This window comes from Sitophilus oryzae, unplaced genomic scaffold (genome assembly GCF_002938485.1).
Source record: "Sitophilus oryzae breed Bouriz unplaced genomic scaffold, Soryzae_2.0 scaffold_1297_pilon_pilon, whole genome shotgun sequence".
In the NCBI taxonomy this organism is placed as follows: domain Eukaryota; kingdom Metazoa; phylum Arthropoda; class Insecta; order Coleoptera; family Curculionidae; genus Sitophilus; species Sitophilus oryzae.
In genome coordinates this window covers 13,508,191-13,531,749 of record NW_022145945.1, presented here as the reverse complement: position 1 = coordinate 13,531,749, position 23,559 = coordinate 13,508,191, and the positions used below count along the sequence as shown (strand labels likewise).

Here is a 23,559-nt window from a genome sequence, read left to right as displayed (position 1 = left end):
AATAAATAGGCCCATGACGCTATTCATGAATACTTGGTCCAAACTGGACCAAAAATGTATTGCCAAATATTCAGATTATTTGGCTCGCTCAGTATATAAAATTCAAAGAATATTTTCTAGAGATATATGTTTAGTCAGATATCATCTGCATGAAACAACATGGACTAAAATAAAATTAACTATTATTAAAGTCAATTATCTAATTCTTGAATGATGTTTCGAAAAAATCGACATTTTCGAAGAGATACCCTCTATTGGATGGACAATTTTGACAGACGACATACAGTATGTCCCCGGATTGTCTTTACAAGAGGAAAAACTTTTTTATTGTTGGCATTTTGAAAAAAATGCATTCCTTATCAAATTTTTTGCTTATTCTAAAACAGTTAATCCCGTTTATACTTTTCCAAATTTCCATACTGTTTTAGAGAAAATTAAGAAAAACATGAAAATATTGAAAAATAAATATCTCAAAATGAATTTATCAAAACTAAAGTAATGTACAGCAAGTTCCAAAAAAAAATGAATACGACTCTTTACACATTTTTTTCGAATATTTAAACAATAGGCCCCACTACAAAAAGAGTATTTAAATATGTGAGGGAGGCTACACCATTGGAAATGGTTGAATAAGCTGTGATTGATGATGATGACATCAAGTTTAATTTATATGTTTTTTTAATTAATTTTTTATTAAGATTTAATTTCTAAAAAAGGCCATTAAAGATCATATAGGTAAATTTAACATTGCGAGATACGTATATCGTTGACGTTGTTCAGCATAATATACCATTATATTTTGAAGTTTATTTCGTATTCTCTATTCTACGGGACTAAATTTTTACCGAATTCTAAAAGCTGTAAAATTTCGCCCAAATTGATCGTAAACCGATCAACAAATTTATTATTTTGTTTATATCGCCCCCAACTTATTTAACGAGTGAAACTTGGCACAGAACTTGGTTACGTGTGTATATAGCGAATAACCATTTCCTAGATACGTCATAAATTTTCGTCCAACTAAAAAAACTAATGACGGCACAGTAAGACATTTAGGTGCGTCACAAATTTTCGTGATAGTGTAAGGTACACAAAACAACTGTTTTTGGATAATGTCCAAAATATGCAGACGCGTAATTAACAATATTTTGGAGAAAAGAGAATAAAATACAGTAATATTACCGGCTAGTCGTCTTTCATTATAATGTTAACATTTTTAAAGCCTAACCAGGAAGAAAAGCTCAATAAATGGTGTACCTCTGATAATTGACGGAAACAGTACTGGGAGAATTTTCAGGTCAGGTGCTTGGAACACCCTCAAAAAGAAAATTCTACTCCTCCAACTCGCAGTGGATGACGTACCAAGAATGTACAACTTTGGGAAACACCTTACTGTAGGATTGAGCAAAAAAAAGGATTGGAAGAGAAGAGAGAAACGTTTGCTCAGTATTCTAAAACACCATACCATAACATGGTATACTGATGGGTCCAAAAACTAAAGCAGGGACGGGGATAGGAATATTTAGACCAAAATCTAAATAATCCGAACCAATTGGCACCGTGCCTAGAGAAGCTGAACAAATGAGGCAAAAAAATAAAGTCCTCCTACTCTGGGTCTCCGCTCACCAGGGGATAGAAGGCAATGACAAAGCAAACCATCTAGCTAGAAAAGGCGCGAACACTCCACTAACTTGATCAAAACCGTTCTGCTTTCCAAGTGTAGACGAACTTAAAGCTGAACTGAAAAACCTGGAAGACTTCATTCGTAACCTGGAATGGCAATCCCCCCAAAGTCTAAGACACTCGAGAAAAAAAATGAAGATTGTTCTTACTTAAATTAAGGAAAATCTTTGATTTTTCTTAATTTAAGTAAGAACAATCTTCGGATTGTCACGGGGTTTCTAACAGGACCCTGTCTCCTCAGCGAACACCTCAGTAGATAGAATCAGTAATCAATAATTCATTATAGCAGAGATAACATAATCTGTGATTATAGTGTAGAAGATGCAGGGACACTCTGTTCAATTATAATCTACACAGGCAGCCAAGCAGCGCTTAAACGCACTCGGTCTCACAAAGGTCAATTCTAGACTAATGTGATATTGCGTGGCCTAAATACATTGTGTAGGGTTGGAAAAAAAATTGTTGGTTGAAAAAATGGCCAAACAAGACTCATCAATGCCATTTCTAGGGTCAGAACCTTCTGAGGCGCTGCAAAGGCAGTCCCTTTACAAATATGTAGGTAAATATAAACGTATTTGATTAAAAGCCACAATTAAAAACCTATAAAAAATTTGACAGAAATGTCAAAAGTAACAAATAAGTCAAAAATATGTTTGATTAATAATAATAGTTGATTAATAATAATATAGTTGATTTTCGGTAAAAAACATCGAAATCGCATAACGTTAATATCGGACGTTAAACAATTTTATGTTTTTATCTGGAGGGACCAGTTTACATTTGAAGCCTTCTCTTTTGTCGAATTTTGCCATACTATAATAATTTCAATATTCTGAAATAGAAACATTAGAAGAGATGGCTTCTTATCGAATCGATATCCTAATACTAATAGGATACACGGACAAACAAAGAACGCAAAATGAAGTTGTTCATTTGCAGAGAAAAATATTCAGATTTTCCACAATTATCACAGAATACGCTGAGCAAAATTGCTAAACTCAATGTTGTGTTGAACATTCAAAAAAAATATAACAACCAGACGACCCGACCCAATAAATTGCAATAGAAACTAAAATTATGTAGATAGTATTCAGTAATACGTGTACTTAAGCATACACATTTTCATCCGTATAAATTGCAGATTGTACAGGAATGAACTGTACGGATGGCGATAGGAAACTACAGTTTTATGAGCAAATGATGCATTTACTTGACAATATTACCATGAACCCAAAAACATACTTTTTTTCTAATAATTCAACTTCAGGTTGAATTCGGTTGTTCAACAAAGGACCAGGTAAATCGACAAAACTGTCCTTATTGGACAGAAAAAGCAAACACTGAATGAGGGAGATCTGTACTCAATAGCCAGAGAATAACTTCAACGTTTGGGAGGGACTATACTCAACGAGATACTCAATAGCCATAGAAATGACTTCATCGTTTGGGCCGGACTATACTCAAAGCGATACTCAATGGCCAGTAAAATTACTTCAACGTTTGGGCGGGAATTATTGGTGACCAAATGTTATTAATATTAATCAGTAGTAATATCTATCATAATATAAATGGCCAGACGTACTCAGTATTTAGAAGGAGCTTATTCGAAATATGGCAACGGTGGCTTCAAACTTAAATAACTCGGTTATTATGGACTTATCTGAAAAATGGTAAAGAGAAAATATGTTTCTTTTATCGAGATCTACCAGCCCTAAAAATATTTGCACTTATTTAAGACTCACCCTGTATAAGCTTTTAATGACAATTTTATATATTCTTATGTCCTATCATTTGAATACGTCTCTGGATAATGATTTATATCATGAATATATACTTCCAAATTTTTGTTCTATTAATAATTGATTTATACGCCCCACGTCCGTAGCCTTTGTACTAAGCAGGTCAAAAAACAATCTGAATATAGTTATGAGATCGAGACGAATCAATTCCAAAACTCTTTATAAACAAAATGTCCTGGATTCGAGCCAGGACACCAGACGACGCCGCCGGCCGTCCCGGTGGCTTCGGAGGCCAGTGACGTCACGGGATTCCTCCTACACAAACAACTGTTGTAGAATAAAACTTAAAAGGGGAATTTTGCGTAGTTAAAAGAATATACAAGGTGAATGATACTACAATGATTTCGGACTACTATAGTTTTTATTTATTTTAACTTACACAGCATTTTGGTTACATGTATTACCGGCCATTATCAATGTAGAATGTTTAGGAGGGGAGTTAATCACCGCGACCTTACAGATCTGTTGTGTGTTCCTCTTTCTTGAGTTATAACAAGTTATAACTCATCATACAGTCTCAGGGCTTTAATAAAAGCCAGTATCTGAGACGACTCCACATAGGGCAGCTCTCCGTCCTTGACATCAGCCAGGCGCGTTGCGAACGCCCCGGAGGACGCCGCGGGGCGGGAAAGCCCCGTGTAAATTGGGGGCCACCGCACCTCATAAACCGAAAACTGAAATTACATTTAAGCAGACAATCCTTTTTTCAGCAATAATTAGGCTGATATAAAACAATTATTTTACATTACATTATTCTCTACAGGTATAATAATAATAATTATTGTACGGGTTAATTTGGAATTTGGTTTAGTTGTAAATATGTTTAGGCGACACAACACACAGCGATTATCATGTTTTGGTTTTTGATTAAAAGTATCATATCGGTAGAGTTTTTCCATAAGCACACTTATTTTAAATTACTCTATGAGCAATATTAGCGAGATAAGAATTTTTTTGACACGGTTCATAGTCTTTATATACTTTTAAGTGAAAGTCTACCCCGTTGGCAAAGCCTAAACTGCGAAATAAAAAATAGTAAAACTGTTGGTTTAACTTTAAAAAAATTATGTCCAACTAGATGGTCGTCAAGAGCCGAAAGCATACTATGGATAAAAACTAATTTTTTGTCCGTCGTCAAGTGTTTATCGAATTTAACGTTAATACTGAAAAATCGTACTGAAAGAGATGAGCCAAGATGTTACAAGATAAAATAGAAAATTTCGAATTTATTTTCTTACTAAATTTCCAAGGTACAATATTGAAAAATACTAACTTGCTTTCAAAATGCTTACAAAAAAATGATATTGACATAGGACTGGCCACAGATCTAATCAGGAGTTCTTGTTAAAATATAAAATCTTAGGGACAATTTTGAAAGTGTGTATGAGCTATCAATTTCAATTGCGAAATCTTGGAATATTGAACCTCAGTTCACAGTATCAGAGAGTTTTCTGATTTTATTTTTGAAAAAACCCAATTACTGATTAGCAGTATATCTGAGATTTGCACTGTATTCCAGTTGTTTCTGGTTCTCCCTGTAATGGAAACCAGAAAGAACTTTTTCTGAGCTGAAAATAATAAAAAGTTTTGCGAGGTCTACTATGTCCGAAAATCGCCTAAGCTCACTGGCCATAATGTCAGTTGAGAATGATCGATTAAAAGAGGTAGATTTGGACAGCCTCGTAAACAATTTCCTTTTGTTAAGTTCGAGGAAAAAGGAATAGACTTTCTAATATACCATAAGGTACATCATAAATATTTAAAAATTTTTGTTCACATTTGTGTTCTATTTATTAGTAGTTAAATGTTGAGTGGTTTTTTTTTCTAATAAAACTTTGATTAATTAGAAGCATAAATGTTTGTTTTCTAGTTTAAGTATTTTAACAGTACTATAATAATAAACAAATAAATGTTGAAACAATTACCAAAATATAAAAAAAATATCACATTGGGGCTCTTGTTAAAAAATATGTTTCAAGCATATATCACAATAATGATGTATTTGAAGGAATTTTTGAGTATACTTATGGGGGCCCCTAACATAGTTTGCAGGGGGGCCCCTCGAGAATTTGCCACGCTACTGACATCAGCAGTACCAAAGTTCACGGCACAAATGGTCGTCGTCTCGGCGCACTCAGTGATAAGGTGTTCTGGTGTTTCCCCATTTTCCTCACAGAATCTGCATTCGTCGTGGTTTTTCAGCTTCAGCCTACTGAGATGTTCGTTGAGGAGACAGTGTCCTGTTAGAAACCCCGTGACAATCCGAAGATTGTTTTTACTTAAATCAAGGAAAGCCTTTGATTTTAGTCGGTCGTAAGTTCTGAGGAACTTTGTCGAGTGTTTCGAAGGTAACCAAACAAAGCAATGTTAATGTTATGTATAAAATAATTGAGGGGTTTCTGGCAAAAGAAACCATTAGTGAGATATTTCGAAATTTGGAAAAACTAAAAAAAAACGTATATCTTGCTCCCATTTCAATTTAAATTGTCGTTTTTTTTGTGTGAGCTCTGGTTACAATCTGAAATTACAGAAAACTAGTTTTCCTTATTTTTTTCTTATTTTTAAGTTAGGAAGGGCGTGAATTTGTTTGACCTGTGGGGCTTTTGCAGGAATTTTCGCAAAAACCGTGGAAACAACCAAGTCCTCTTAGCAACTGTTCGAACGATTACGAACGAATTACACTGAAAAAAAGAATCTCTCAGTCGAAATGAATATGACTTTGACCCAAAAGACTGGCGCTTTTCAATAGGGCCAAGAACGACGTTTCTTTGCCCAAAGCATTAACTATCTTTTCATAAGCTTTAAAAAATTACTTTAGAGAATAGAAGAATATATCTGTCCAAAGTATTTCACTCTTGACCCAAAATTAATACGCAAAGAAGTTCTTGCTACAAGAACAATAGTCTCTTTGATTCATGCAAAAATTCTTGATTGACAAGCGACATTTCTTGATTAAAGAGACACTTTTCTTAAACGAATAGCGAATACCATTGACTCAACTAAAATTTATTTTGATCTAAGAGAAGTCTATACATCATATTCAGGCATATACAGCCATATTACGAGGTATATTATTTTCTGATAAATTTAGGTTTTCCTGGTCTGTAGTAAGTAAAGTGATATTATTTTCCTCGATAGTAGTTATTTCTGCTTCTTCACTCCTTGGTATTTTTTGGGGTGGTTCATCACTCTACAAATTACAAAAAAATGTTACATCACGATTAATCAAAGTAAAACAAACAGATTATTAACATTATAAGCTTTGGTCACATTTTGAATTTTTTAATACGACGACTTGAAATTCTAAATTTTTTGTAATTATTTGCATAAAAAAATCGATATTCCTATATTCTTATTCTATCTTTAGTCACGCATGCATTATCTAAACAGGTGCATTAGGTAAATGTCTCTTACCTTCAAATATAGCAAATAAATGCTCTAATTTCCATTTTTTCAGAAACTCCTTTAAATAATCCACATATCCTAAAATTTGTCCATAAAAACTGACAAATGCATGTTAATAACGATCACTAATTAGTTATACAATATGCGTTTAAAAATCAAATTATGCAAAATTCCAAGCAACAAAACCCGTGCGTACTATGATGTGCGACCTATGAAATGCGACGTACGCTTGATCGGACTGCCGACTGATTGTATATTATACCAAATTATACCGTCCTCCGTCATCGTCTTTGCGTGTCATAATTTTTCATCAAAAGAGTATTTAGCTATTGGAAAAATGGCCATGTTTCTTGAATGAAGTACTTCCTAGCGTATTTTTGTTATTATCTTAAAACAAAGTAACTTGCACTTGGCTGAATGAAAATAGATTCAAGAGAAATTTTCGAATTTTTCAAGAGAACCAGTTATCTTGAGTTAAGAGAGTTTTTCTTCGGGCAAAATATTTTCTTTTACGCTAAAATAAATTCTCTTGCCTCTAAATTTTTTTTTTCAAGAACGATGACGACTTTAGTTCAAGTCTATCTTTTTTATCAGTGTACGAACGACAAACAACCAAACCACAACAAGTAGCGGATTAGTGGGATTTTTGCCGTTAAGACTTGTGACTTGTTTGGTTCTTGCGGAATTACGGTATTTTTGATCGTATGCAAAAATACCGTATGACTTATAGCACTTTTCCCGAATTCGTTTGGTAGGAACGTTATGACTAACAAATTATTAACTGTCGGGTAGCGCCGTTAACTCATTTTACCCATTTTTTGACTAATGGGGTTTTTGCCAGAAACCCCTCAGTTATGAACTTCACAACTTCTGAAAAAGCTAATATGGTTAAAAGGCATTTTGCTGGAAATCGTATTCCCGCTGTGTTAGGTTAGGTTAGATATGTTCGCAGCTCAGTCTCCGGAAAGCCTATACCGAATAAGTCAAAAGTTTAAAGAATAAACCGGAGGTTTGAAACTAACGACACTAAGGTATTAAGCACATGGAAGTCTGAAGACAAAAATAATTGGACAGGAAGAGAATAACAATGACTTGAATATTTTTCATGTTGCTGAAAAGAAAAACATTGACTCCCATTTATTGGGGATACAGTAGGAAAAGACCACAGGATCTTTCGCCGAACGATTTCTTTCTGTCTAGCACACTCCAAAACCGTTTTTATGAGCATAATAAATGCAAAAATTTAGATGGACTGAAAACGACACCTCTGTGGAATGCTAAAGATTCTCCCCTTAACAGTTTTTTATTGTGAGGCGTGAATTTCACAATCATATTGTTTGGCTGTCAGGGGTGGATGGGGAAGTGGAAACTGGCCCGGGAAAAACAGCCAACCGGCCCAAATCCACAAAAACAAAATGACCATAACGAAGAAACATATTTTATTTATTAATATATAAGTAAGGGTGTTTTTCGCTCATGCGAAAAAGCTCTTTGGCCTCCGGTTTAAAAAAAAATAAATTGTCTTGATCAAAATTTTCGTAAAGACCAATATTGGGGCGGACATCTGTATTTTTACTACAAAATGGCTGTTTTACAGGGTTCTACTGCTTTATTTGCATTATCGATCGGTAATTTGATCTTGAATAGGCTACGATTTTGAGTCACAATTTTGAGAAACTTTAAGACTTCCTGATTGATTCAGTTAAGCTGACCCAATCCTCTGTGAAATACATTACCTTTAGCTTTTCGGGTGTATACTTTCTAATAAGTGCAAATATTTTCAGGGGTGGTATATTTCGACCCCAGGAACACGTCTATGAGGTTTTTTTGCAAAAAAAGATGTTAAAAATCGAGCATTTTCTTTTAAATTTTCCTGTATATTTGAGAAAACTTTTTAGAACTTCCTGTTCACCGCAAATTTTCCCACGGTATAGTTTCTTAATCTCTGGTATTACGGCACTAAAAGAGATGCAAATACCGAAAAATTGAGGTGGCTCAAAATTTTTTAAAAATAAATCTATTTTTTTAAATATCCAAACTTTAATAACTCGATTGTACTTATTTGAAACTCGATAAAGAGAATATATTGTGTTTATTTTATTGAGATCTACTAGCCCTGAAAATATTTGCACTTATAGACTCACCTTGTATAATAAAAATTTTCAAACCGAACAAACAACAGATGATTATTAAAATTATAAGTGTCCCAGAGAAAGACATTTTACAATAGTTATTTTACAAATTGGTGTTTATGTTAAAAAGCAACTGACGATTATACTGAAGCAAATTGATTAGTTAGTTATGGATCACTAAGGATCTTACGTCACTTTTTTGAGCTCTGATCGGGACCAGCCCACAGGCCCATCTTTCCACCGGCTCACCGGGAATTTTCTCGTTTTCCCATATGGCCCGTCCACCCCTGTTGGCTGTGAATGGGAAATTATATAAACATTTTATTAATTACTATAATTTAATAAAGTTGCTTTAGTTACAAATATTTCTTTTATTTGTTAAATTGTTGTGGATGTATGTGGTATGATCGAGGCCTCGAGTAATGAACAGCAAACAAGTCATACACCGCGAATACTATTCTCACTTCAAATAATTCTTTTGTAGATAATCATTCCAATTCAGAAAAAAATTAACCACCTTTTTCAAACCACAGAAATTCTTGTAAACAAAAAAAAATGTGACATCGAATTTAACAATGACAAAATCTTTTTTTGCTGGTATTTTAATTGTAGCTTTCGCTGGGCCGTATTATAAATTTTTAGTCATTTGAAGGTAGATTTTTGCAAATAACTTTCATATGCTTATTCCAAATAAATGAAATTCTAGGCGACAGTACAACTTTAACGCCTCTCCAAAAAAGATAATATAAAATTTACATGGGATTTCCATGTCCCGCGTTCCGATGCACCGCATGGTATACAAGGTGTGTCGGAAATGTCTGTACAGGGTTCTATGCTAGAGGTAGAAATTGATGGATTTGTCTTAATCTTGTTTTGGTAAAAAAAAACAGCAGCAGTAGGGGAGAATGCCCAAGAGACACATTTTTTTAAGACCGTAAAAATATTTTATTGTTTTATCAAAATAAACTATTTTAGTATACTTTAAAGGCAACCACTCTCTCCTAAACATGTTTAATTAACTACTCTCATTGAGACAAAAACATGTCTTAAAATTAACAATATTGTTATTATTACATTTGTCTCATTGTTGGGCCCTAAGGTCTAACAGTAAGACAGAGGAAGTTTTAAACAAATAACTGTTTATTAATTACTTAAAAATAGTTAAGAGTATTTATTTGCGTTTGGCATAAAACAAAGTAGAGCTGTCTTAAACAATAAAGAACTTAAAATATAAACACAAGTGCTAAAAATATAATTAACTTAATCAACTAACGAAATAAAAAAAAAGAGTTTCATAGATTTTTGTTGTTAATGTAACTTCGACGTAAAATAAAGAAAAAATCTGTTATATAACAATCAATAACATGATAGACATGTTCAACAATGCCAACGAGTGCCCAAAAGGTACCTATGTCCCAGTCTTAACGGGTGCACTGTCTGTCGGACACTGTCTCACTGTTTAGAAATATATTTTGTCTCACTGCTGGACATTAACACCAGTCGGCCATTTTGTAATTTATTTCATTCTAATACTACTTGAACAAAAAAACTTAGAGGTATATTCTAAAAAACCATTCTACACTTACCTCTCCACTAATGGATTTATTTAAAACTAAGTGTTGGCCTTACAGACTGAAGAAAACGCACAAATTACTTTTCGCTTCAGAAATTGTATTGGGTGCAGTTGACATATATCTCCCAACACTGCAGGTTCCATATTTGATACAAAATAGTTGGTATACAGGTAGTGTTTTACTCGCGAAAGGGGAATTGGATTCGACGCGTTTTAAATGAAGGGGATTAAATGTCTCACTGTTGGACCTGTCTCACTGTTGGGCATTCTCCCCTATCTCAGATTAATAATATAAATGCACAAACCTTGCTGGACCAACGAAAGTACTCAAGATTAGTGATAAGCAAATACAAGACCAATATTTTTTTGCTCTTGCTCTTGGTCTTGCAGTCTAATATATAGTCTTGGTCTTGGTCTTGCTGCAAGATTCAGACCAATTCTGCAATTCTTAGACTTAATCCGGTTCTTTACTTCATAGGCTTGGGAAAATTATTCCTCTTCTCTATTTGTTCGTTACATTTTATTGTACTGAACATATTGACTGTAGTACTCTTCAAACACACGAAAATCTGCACCCAAACCCAATCGTTGCCGATCGTGTATATGAATGTTATGTTCAGATTCTCTACAGGGAACCTTATTGGGAAAAACGTAAATTTAAAGAATCCGTTTTTGTAGCAATTTTTAGCAATCCTAATACAGAAATATCTATGATACGGCAACCAATGATAAAACGCACCAATGCAGGCATTCTAAGTGGACAACATCACGATTGACTGCCTCTGCTTGACCGAAACGTTGTGTTAATCAAAATAAATAAAGGCAGTAGAAGTCCGAAGTTATTTTAGGTTCTCTGCTGTGTTGGAACGAACCTTGTATTATCTGTTATTTTTGGATGTCATTTGTCGAAATCTTTCCTGACTTGTTGGAGACACTACATCTATTTTTATCTCGGAATTTTTTTTATGGGTTCTGTTCAGATCTTTAGGGGCATTTTGTTTAGGACAGCAACAATCACTAATAAGCTACGATCTTAAATACTTCTCTCCGTAATACTAGTATTTTTTAATTAATATCATACAAGAAATATCTTTATTTACAACCACATATCATAGACAAACAAATAAAAAGAGACTGACAGATCCCATGGTAAAGAGTGGGACCGCGTTCCCGTAGCGCAACTCAGAATAATAATTTTGAAACCAATTTGCAGGACCATGGCAGGACATACGTCTTTATTGCTATCTTTCTTTATTATGTGTGCTTTATATGAAAAAGAAAGAGTTAGGTATAAAACGTATCGTAAGACATTATCGCACATTTTGGCTGGGGGGAAATTTAAATTAACCATTATTAGTAATATTCTTTCATTCTGAAACTGAAAATTTTCACTTAAAAACTAATTTATTCCCTATACCACCTAAAGGGAACGTGGTGTAGGGAATAAATCAGTTTAAGTGAAAATTTGCAGTTTCTTTCAGAACAAAAGAATACTACTATTATAAGGGAAATTATAAAAAAAGCAAAAATTCTACTGTTTTATAAACATATTTATTTATACATAAAAATAAATAAACTTTTTATAATATAATAACAAAAAATAACATTGTTTATTCCACCCACCTACCAATTTTAAATGCAGAAGAACTGACTGTTGCAGGAAACGATCGGCCAATTTTTTTAAAGGGCATTAAAAATCTCATTTTCGAAAAAACTCCCTAATTGCAATAACAAAGTGAATATCCAAGCAAAGAAGACTTTGCGAGAATCATGATCCTGAGCCATTTTCAAGTCCAGTTTTAATCCTAAAACAAAAGTAAAATAGGTATATTAATAAAGTTTCTGGTTACTATAAACCAGCTATAAACTCCCTACCCAAAAAATGAAAAAAATTAATTGTATTAATTTGTTAAGCTAAGAGAGGTTCAAAATATTTTTGACACTACTGCTTCTACTTTTTTCTTAATAAGATGATAAATATAACTACTTACTTTTATTTTACCGGGTGTCTTTAACATATCTATCAGAGAAAGGGGGCACCAATACATATAAAAAATAGATGATACTGGCTCCTGCAGCAAATAAAATAACAAATAGTATAACCTAAAATTATAAGTAACAAAATATAAATACCTATATGGAACAAAGGAATTTGTTCCCTACCCATATTTATAAGTCAATAAAATGGAGAGTTTAGAAAAAAAGGTAAATCACGAAAAGAAAAATTAACAAACATGACGAATTTTCATGATGTTGTCATCTTGGTTGTCATGATGACGAAAACGAAAGGCGATTGTTCTAATTCTATTTAGAAATGACGTTTTATATGGCAACTTCTTTCTCTCTTGTTATATTAGAATGAGATAGTGGACCCAATAGACGCAATGCGCAGATCAACATAAATAGAACGAAATTATGCGTTCTGAGTTGCGCTACAGGAACGTTGTCCCTCTCTTTGCCAGTCTCTTTTTATTTGCTTGTCTATGCCACATATGTAATACTGACATTACTGACTTAAAAAATTTGAAAGTGTCAAATTATCTACATTTCTTCTCTCTTCCATTTCCCTCACCCATCTCCCTCACTCGGTTTTTCTTATTTCTCGCCTCATTTCATTAAGCAAAATATTCTTGTAATATCTTTATCAAGTGTTTCACTCATTGAGGTTTCACTGCTGCAAAAACTTAACTCCTGACTTGTGCCAGGTCTTCTAATGTCAACGAAAGATGGTAAAGAGTTTGAAGTACTAGAGTATACTCAGTACTAGAGTATACTTTGAATTGCTATAGGAAGACGATGGCAACGATGTCGTTGAAGATATCATATTTGCTGTTTTAGTTTGGTTGGCTACAGATGCATCGAATGCACAGAACTGGATTTCCATCCCCCTAGACGCTTCAGCTGTAAAATATCAGCTCCGCTATTTACCAGCAGCTAGCAATTTTGTACGGAAATTTAGATATAGAATTGTATCCAAAGGGTTGATTTCGAGTTTTTCCTAATCGATATTGAACAAAAAATCTCAGATTTTCAATATTTTTTCGTGACTGCATAAATTCTTTCACAATTTCTATCCAACCTGTGTTAGTTATCATAAATGATCTGCTCTTATAAGTATCGGGAATTTCTATGCAAATTTTGTTTTCTAAAATATCAATATGCGACAGACACACCTACTATAAGCGCAACCAATGAAAAGAAATATTTAAAAACAGAAAAAAAAACATTTAAAAATAGCCTTACTTTAATAGGAAGGAATTCTTGAGGTGCTTTCGTGAGAAAGTTTTGCCTGGTAAAAATGCTAGACTTCTTTGCCTTAAAACCTACATTCTGGCGTTTTAAAAAAGCGACGAGTTTGTGATATTTTGATGTCAGTCTTTTCCCTTAATTCTAGCATTGTCCGTATCATGCTGTACGTAGCCCAAAGAGTAGATGGCTTTTTCTGCCTTGCCATGCCGCTAAAATATGCCATCGAGACTGTCTCCGAAGCAATATTCTTAGCATTTCTTTCAGCACACCATTTTCCGTATACTTTCAATGATATTTCATATCGCTCCCTACTTTTCTCTGGAAGTAAACTGGCTTCTGCTCTTTTTGCAGCTTCTGTAAGTTCTGGTGGGGTACCAATATTAAAGCAGTGTTCATTATCAGAACTTTCCGACAACATTCTGGTTTTCTATGTTATATAAATTCGAAAAAGCGAACGAGAAGTTCAAAACTGTCACTTAGTTGTTTGTTTTGCTGTTTAAGATTTGCGCCGTAACAACCACTGGTACCGGTAACTATATAGATATGGAAATGCCAAAATAGAAAACGACAAATTTTCGTATATTTTTTTCAAAATAAAATACTGTCCCTATTTTTTAATTAATGATGTGGTTGTAAATAAAATAGTATACAAACCTCGGAGGAAAATTTTCATTATTGTCTCGAGATTTAGTTAATCTCTCTACTCAATATTACATACCGATGTAATATACTATTGTAAAGTAGTTGCCTTGAGATGATCCTGTTTTTCATGACATAAATAGTTTTGTAAAATTGTCATAAAACATTAAATTTAGACTTTTTGGTCTTGACATATTTTCAAAATATGTAACATCTGTACTTCATTTAAACTGTCAAAAAAATTAAAATAAAGGCCAGTTCTTGTTGCATTACTCTACATCTGTTACTGCTATTTATTGCTTACTTATTGTATGTAATTTATCCTTCATACCATGCAATTATTCATGATTAAAATAGAAAATATCTATTTTTAAACAATGGTAATTTATTATTATTATTTTAGTAGTTTTTCTTGCTATACTAATATTCTGTGGTATTTATGTGTTTATAATACTGACATTTGGCAATAAAAAAATCATACAATATAATTAAAATGTTTTAAAATCAATCATGTTTTGCATGATCACATAAAAAAGATTCTTATGGGAAATTACATATCTATTTGTTATCGTATTTTTATCTATTTGTCAAGTTATGCTATAGTTAAAGTAGATACACAAACACAATACGTTTAAGATTAAACTAGTAACACTTTGTAGAGATTAAAGTTTAAAATGTCGTTTGTGTCAATTCAATAACCAGGATAAAAAAAGACATGGTTACAAGTTACAATTGATTTGTTTACGCCTTGTTTAACTAATAATAATGAGTCTGTTATGTTATAACAATTCATATATTGTATTCAATGAAGTTTGCAGCAAATAAATACAATATTTATTGTATTTATATTTGATTTGATAAATAACGAGATCGACTTGGCTTTCTTGCACCTGATACTTTGTATTTAGTTTCTTATTTGTTAACTGTTTAAAACAGAGTTAGAAAAAACACAGATAGTTTTGCAATTCTTAAAGACCTGATGACATGATTCATATATCATGACGTCTTTTCATGATATATGTATCTTTTAGCTGCAGGGTGTTAAATGTAGCCACAGGGTGTTAAAGTCTTAATTTAATAATCTTTCGATTTATCATAATTTTCTTTCTTCCAAGTACTTTTGGTGATACCAATGAAATTTTGAGTGCTACATATTTTAATACTAAAAAAGTGTCGATAAATTTGTCAGGGACGTGCATACGGGTTATCACTGAAATATTTTTAAAAAAAAACATGTGCGCCACTGCCTTTTTTTCTTTTGATATCAAAATTGTGTAAGCCGTTTAATGCCAATTAAAAGTTATCTCTTGATATTTTCTCGAATTCAGCCTCCTTGATGAGATTAACTCAATTTTATTAATCACAATTAATAAAAATAAAATTAATAAATTATATATTATGCCGGGTTGTCACTGCGCGATACTGTTTCACGGAAAAAATGTTTCGCGAGTGTGTTTCGGACAACGAACATACGTTTCGTGCTCAAAGCGGAAACAAGTGGTGAGCCGCCAGTTTGCGCGAGACAATATCAGAGTACATAGATCGCCGAGTAGCGACAGAAACCGTCGGCTCTTTTGATTTGGTGGGACCAAATTTTCTTTCTCTCTCTTTTGACGTGTTTGACAGATAGACTACGTATTTAACTGCTCAACTTATGAAGTGGTCCTATAAACATGGTATACACTGCTCACAATTTGAAGTGGAATTAATTATAAAGTTTTATACATATCTTTCTTGTTTTGTTTTATCCTTATTTCTAAATTTGAATGTATAAAATATCTTACTCCTAATAAATAACTAAAAAAACGATTCGTTGCCTGAGGTATACTTGAAATAAAGTATATAGAGATATTTGATAAATGGCAACAGTGGCAACTTCGCTTCTTCGTATGACAGATAACCTACTTATTTCGCGCAGCCGCAAAGAAAATTGAAAACGGGACTGTCGCTACTCGTCAGTTTAGGTACTCTGACAATATGCTGCTTTCTTGATCCATTTCGAAGGAAGACGGAGCTCTTTTTATGCGCGAACGAAAACCGACTGACTTAGCTCACTTCGAAACACATTCGCGAAACGAGTTTCGGGGTGAGTACGAGGTATACACGAAGCGAGGCTAGTTTCGCGAAACAGTTTCGCGCAGTGACAACCCGGCTTTATATTTATACCCTCGATTATACCTAATTTATTATTAAACATTATTACTATTAGTTATTATTACTATTAAGGATGATTCACGGTACACCGGACCGTAGCCGAGCCGGGCGCGTTTCGTGAAGAAGACACCGAGCCACGTCCGGGCCTTCTGTTTATGCTACATCGAGTTGATAACAATGCCAAAGTTCTCGCAAGTGGAATTGGTACCAATTACAGTTGATGAAGAAAGAACAACACCTGCTCAAAGGGCAAGATGAAGGACCTATCTTTTTCATTACATCCTTTCATTGTCCAGTTTTATGCATTCCCTGTCATTAAATACTGCTGTAAGATTCACTACCTACTACATACATGATAAAAAGTGTACTTTGTTTATACCATAACTGCAGATTGCAATCGGGGCACCGGGAAAAATACATTCATACTTTCCGCAACGTGGCGCGAACGGACCGGATCCGAGAAAAAAATGTACGCCGACATTTCTGGGACGGGGCACGGACGAGTTCCGGCGAAGCTCGGATCGTGCTCGGCCTGGCATGAATGTATATGTGTAAAGAACACTTGACAATGTTTGACCGTGTCTTCACCGACGCACTGCTCGGACCCGTTACGGTGTAGTGTGAAGCATCCTTTAGTCCAACCTAATTTTAAAAAGTTTTAACATCCTGTAACTCTAAGAACATGCATTTCCATACCCATATTTATAGAAACTTATTTTCATATATTTTGATGAGAAATCAATGAGTACTTATTTAAAACTGTGGCAAGTTAATGATACTAAAATATATAAAATTGCGTTTATCTCAACCAGGAAGCCGAAATCGAAAAAATATCAAGAGACAACTTTTAATCAGCATTAAACTGCTTACACTAATTTGCTAACAAGAGAAACAGGTCAGTGGCGTACATGCTTTTTTTAGAAAAATATTCTAGTGATAACCCATGTGCACGTCCCTGGTGAATATGTCGACACATTTTTAGCTTTAAAATATGTCGCATTTAGAGCCCTCAAAATTTCATTCAAAATGCTAAAAGTGCTTGGAAAAAGATTATAATAAATCGAAAAAATTTTAAAACTTTAACACCCTGTCACTTGTGGTGTAAGTAAACAAAACAGAATCGGACCTATGCTGATATGAAAAATAAATTATATTTTTACGTGAGGAATCTCCCCACGAGAAATGGCACATGTTCTTTGAAACGCCCTGTATATTTCTAGTAAAAATAGAAAAATTATAATAATCATTTAATAACAAAAACATAAGATATGCTACAGAAACACCAAAGGCAAATTCACGTATCCTAATTATTGTGGAACTTGTAAATAAAATTGAAAATGCAAGAAAAAATTACTTAATTCTAAGTGAATTTCATAATTAATTATTGATTGGTTTAAAGAAAACCCAGAAAAGATCCAGAGGTTCTCAAAATTTAAGCAAAAAATCAGACTTTTTTTAAAGTAAAATATCTCGGTTTATTTAAAAAGAAAATATGTTTCTTTTATCGATATCTACCAGTCCTGGTAGCCCATTTTTTAAATTTGCAGTTAAAAAAACATAATGTCTCTATTGGGTTCACGACACTATATTGGATTTGAGAACTCGCAGGAATTTTTAGAAAAAAACGGGAAATTTTGACCGTGTTCGTGGGAAATTCTATTCCAGAAACTTGACAACACTGAATATATGGATATCATTACACCTACTGCTTCCTTAATACTTTTATTCAAAGGAAAGAAATGAATGAACGAATATTTCTGAATTTTGTCAGTCATGATCCAAATATAATTTAATAAATATTATTAAACAAATTTCCGGTAAAGATAAAAAAGATAAAAAAAACAATCTACTTTTATTAGTTCTGTATTAATTCGTAATTCTACTGAAAAAATATTTTAAAATATAATTCATATACCTAATATGTACTTTATTTGAAAGAATGTTATCAGCCAACCAATTATATTGCAATATACATTTGCGGTAATGATGAAACTTAGGTATTACTTTAAATAGCAGATATTGTATTAATTGTATTATTTTATGGAATATTTTATTAGATCACAATAAATTATAAATTACATACATATTCCGAAACATGGGCGCCGGAAGAATGAAATTTAGGGGGGGGCAAGGTAAAAATGAATAAAAAATTGACATTTTTGGTAATTATTTGGAAAACTGGAAATCGTCCGATTTTCACCAAAATTGGTATACACCCTATTTTGAAGTCGTAGATTACGAATCTGAACTTTTTTCTTGGTGGTCTCTTACCGTTTTTCAGAAAAACGGAAAATAATTTCAATATCGAATTTTTCTTAATTTCTCATATTTTTAAGGTTTTCTAGCATATATTTTGTTAGGTATTCAATAATCAATTAGTGATGGGTTGTTATTTAACTATCTGTTATTTTATAACAATTATTTATAAATAACATAACGCAACCGTTACTACTTCTAAAAAATAACAGATATAAAATAACGACAGGTAGAGATCGGCCGCTCGTAAAACGAAAAACGAAGTCGGCGCTCTGCACCGTCACGAAATTCTATGCTGCTCGAAGCAATTCCAAAAAACAACTAGTATGGATGGAAAACATGTTATTTCGTCAACCATCGATACAGGCGGCGAGACAACGGAGTGGGGAATGCGTTCGGCGAACGTAGCTGCTTCGGTCGAGATACCGCTTAAAAATAATAGGATATAAAAGAAGCAGGTTTTTTGAAACAGTTGCGGGCATAACGCCTGGCGGTCGAGATAACAGGAGTGGGAAAGGAAAGCTGCTGCATCGGTCGATTGTCGATGGAGGCTCGCAACGGGTTGGAGAAGCAGTCATTTTAGACACGTTGTTTTTCAACCTGTTATGAGCATAACAGGGCGGTGGTCGAGATAATCGGAGTGGGAAAGGAACGCTGCTGCATCGGTCGATTGTCGATGGAGGTTCGAAACAGTTTGGAGATATAACGCATCAGTTATTTTAGATAGTACATTGTTTTTCAACCTGTTACGAGCATAACGGGCGGAGGTCGAGATATTATGGCGCTGTATGTTTCAGTACTTACTTATTAAGTTTCAATATTTAGGTATTTATTTATTCTGAAAAATTTTCAGAATAATATTTTAATTTTTTAAAAATGTATACAGGGTGTTTTGAAAAATCTGGTGATTGATTAATCACGATCCTGCTTAAAGCCCTTGACGTAAAAAGCTGATTTTTGGAAAACGGATTGACTTCAGGGTGTAGAGGTTCAATAAGAAGGGATTTTTCGAAACTCGAATTCTAAGGGGTGAAACTACCCTCAAATATTAGAATATTTTTATTTAAAAACCGGTGAGTTTTTCGGAAAAACTCTTAAAACACGTATATTTTATTATGTTGTTTTACATATATTCAGATTTTTAAAAAATATATACAGGGTGTTTCATAAAATATGACCATTGAGTAATCACTATTCTGCTTAAACTGCTTGACGTTTAAAGCTGATTTTGGCAAACGGATTGACTGTGGGGTTGAGGTTCGATAAGGAGGGGTTTCTCGAATCTCAAATTCCAACAAGGTGAAACGCCCCTCAAATATTAAAATATTTGTTATTTAAAAACGGTTAGTCTTTCGGGAAAACGCCTGGACACGCATAATTTATTTTGTTTTTTACATATGTTGACATTTTTTCAAAAATCATACAGGGTGTTCCAAAAAGCTGAGTAATTGATTAACCACGATTCTGTTTAAACTGCTCGACGTTTAAAGCTTATTTTTGGCACATGTGAGAAAATGTTATCCAGTCTGTATGTTAATTGAAATTCTTGTTTTGCTTTATCATCACCATTAGAAATTATTAATTCGACACGAACGAAGTCGCGGGTACACGCTAGTTTAAGTGTAAAATAAATTCGAACTCTAGTGTGTAGTTGGTTTACTTATGAAGAATATACTACACATTTTCTTATATTGTTATTTTTTGACCGCAAATGGTAAAATCATAACTAAGAGCTTCTCGCCCGTCGAGTAAGATGCACCCTGTACACTGCTACTCAATTCAGGATCTACGCGGATCGAGGGGCAGGGCGTAGGTAGATCGGAATGTATAGGTATAGACGGGTGGCGGAATTTTGGCTTTTTATATATCGCAATTTGTAAACAGCGCTTATTTGTAAACAACCACCGTTTTTAGAGAGGTATTTTAGATAACAATCGATATTTAGAAATGTTTTGACACCCTGGAAATATTACCGCCGAGCACGTCATTGTTGCAACTTGCAACTGCGTTAATACGCCTGGCGGTGACCGCTTCATACTTTCAGATATTTAGCAGTAAAATAAAGAAACCTGTTATTTTTAAGCTGTTATTTTAAGCTGTTTTTTATAAATAACTATAACAGTTTCAACTGTTATCTAAAAATAACAGTTTTGCCCATCACTATAATCAATAATGTTTTTGCTATTTTCTGTTACTTTTTTAACCAATTCTATGCATAATAGAGGAAAATTTGCTAAAATAAATTTGTAATCAATCTGAAAATGTTAGGTTATAGCTTTGTTCGGGTTCTTGTTATTACCGATTCTGAACCGAACAAAGAACTCTGCAGCGCATGCGCAGATGAAATAATGTCTTCATATTTCCCTCTGAGCATACGCATCACAGTTCTAGGACGGTTCAGAATCGGTAATAAGAGAAACCCGAAGTAAGCTTATGTGTTTCTGGCATTTAAAGCAACGTTGCCAATGCTAAACCTAAATTTCGCGTATTTTTTTCGCTCATTCTGGAATTACGAAAGGCGGTCGCCAGAAGCAGTCCTTCCCATAACTGCTATTTTACCAACGAGATCTGACTATTTATACCCACGAAGTTGCACGAAAGAGTTTTGATTGCAAAAGATTAACCCCCTCCGCAAAGAAGTTAAAACCAATGCAATCAAAACTCTTCCGCGTAATTTTGTCGATATAGGTGTATATTTAATTATTGTCGATCTCATAATAGGTAATTTATTTAAAATCCCTAATCACCCCAAAAAATAGAAGATATGGCAACGTTGTAAATTTTCAAATTTCTAGATTAGGTCTAGAATATATTTGTCTCTCTTATTACATAGGAGAGAGAAAGAAGGATATATCAAATGTCAAACTTCCATCTCAATTTTCTTTGCTATTTTGTTAAGAAAAGTGTTTTTCAGTAAAATGTTGGACACTTTTTTATCCCCAATCAAGTGTGGCTTTTAGATAAACTATAATATAATGAAAATATAGTGAAATTATTACTTTATAGGGCCGAAATAAAGAAAAATTCAATGTTGAAATAATTTTCCGTTTTTCTGAAAAGCCAAGAAAAAAGTAGATTCGTAATCTACGACCTCAAAATAGTGTGTATACCAATTTTGGTGAAAATCGGACGATTTCCAATTTTCCCAATAATTACCACATTTTTTATTATTTTACAGGTAACACCTAACAATTTTAAAATAATGATTATTTTTTTACAGATGGATGTAAGAAGACAGCTTTTATTTTTATTGTTTCAGTAATCCAGGAGGGGGCAAATGCCCCCTCTTGCCCCCCCTGTCCGGCGCCCATGTTCCGAAATATCTCTCACTTAAACAGATACTACGGAAGTTGCAACGTAAAAACCAAATGAAACTAAGGTTGCTAAATCAAATATAGCGAGCTGAAAAAAAATATATTAACAATTGGTCAAAGTAAACTTCTTGTTTGTCGAGGTTAAACAACTAAAAATAACGAATAATTCCTTTTAGAGAAATCGTTTTTATTTTTCGTTTTTCCTATACAGGGTGTTTTAAATTCGGCTCTCACCATTGCGAGATCTCGGAACCGGTAACAGATACACAGTGACTTAAATTCGGGCAAAGTTGCTTGTCAGTGAGCCCAAAAATAATCCGTTTAGTAACTGAATTTATCTTGGTTATTTCCGGAAATATGGCGAAAAACTGAAATTTCTGTTTTTTTAAATTTTATTTTGCCAGTTAGAAAAAATACCCGGTATACAGTAACTAGTAATATTGCGAAACGTTTGCTTAACTACCTGATTAATTAGTAATCTAAAGAAACTCATCTGAATATCTAAATTAATGTATCAATTAAAATGATTTCAAGGACTTTACTGTTTTAAGTAATTGTATACTCATTTATGAATCATACTTTTTCCTTAATATTTGATTAAGTAAGTACAATAATACTATATTGTTTTATTAGGAATAAAAATGATGAGGAATAAAAAGTAAATTTTTACTCCAAATAGAACATGTTATTTTTTTCAAACGTCAGAAATATTTTTTTAAATACAGGGTGTTTCTGAAAACATGTGCCATTTCGCGTGGACCTCACGGAAAAAAAATAAGATTTATTTTTCATATCAGCTCCGATTCCGCTTTGTTTCGTAGCTACAGGGTGTCTAATATTTTTAAATACTTTTAGCATTTCTGAAATTTTGAGGGTAAAACTTACTATAAAACATACTCTAAACATAAAAAAGTGTCGACATATTCACCAGGGACGTGCATGGATTATCACTGGAATATTTTTCTCAAAAAAAAAGCATGTACGCCACTGACATTTTTTCTCTTGTTAGCGAAATAGTATAAGCAGTTTAATGCCAATTAAATGCTGTCTCTTGATATTTTGTCGATTTCAGCCTCCTTGATGAGATAAACGCAATTTTATTAATTTGATCCAACTCTAATAGCAAACTATAAAAAAAAAAAATGAATATCATTATCTTGCGAAAGTTTTAAATAAGTACTCATTGATTCCTCATTAAAAAAATATGAAAAAAAGTTCTTATAAATGTATGGATATGCATAGTTTTAGAGTTCAGGATGTTAGAACTTTTTAAAATTAGGTTTCTTGTAATTATCTTAAATACCATTATATTTCTATTTGAAATTGCTGTAGGTTGGATTAATAGTAATAATAAC

The 23,559-nt window shown here is 33.3% G+C and overlaps 1 protein-coding gene across 2 annotated transcripts in view; it reads left to right on the top strand.

Moving 5' to 3' along the window:
• The window catches only part of LOC115874829 (proton-coupled amino acid transporter-like protein CG1139), a 146,639-nt gene that overhangs the window by 43,108 nt on the left and 79,972 nt on the right, over positions 1-23,559 (top strand). The gene's annotated exons all lie outside the window — the stretch shown is intronic.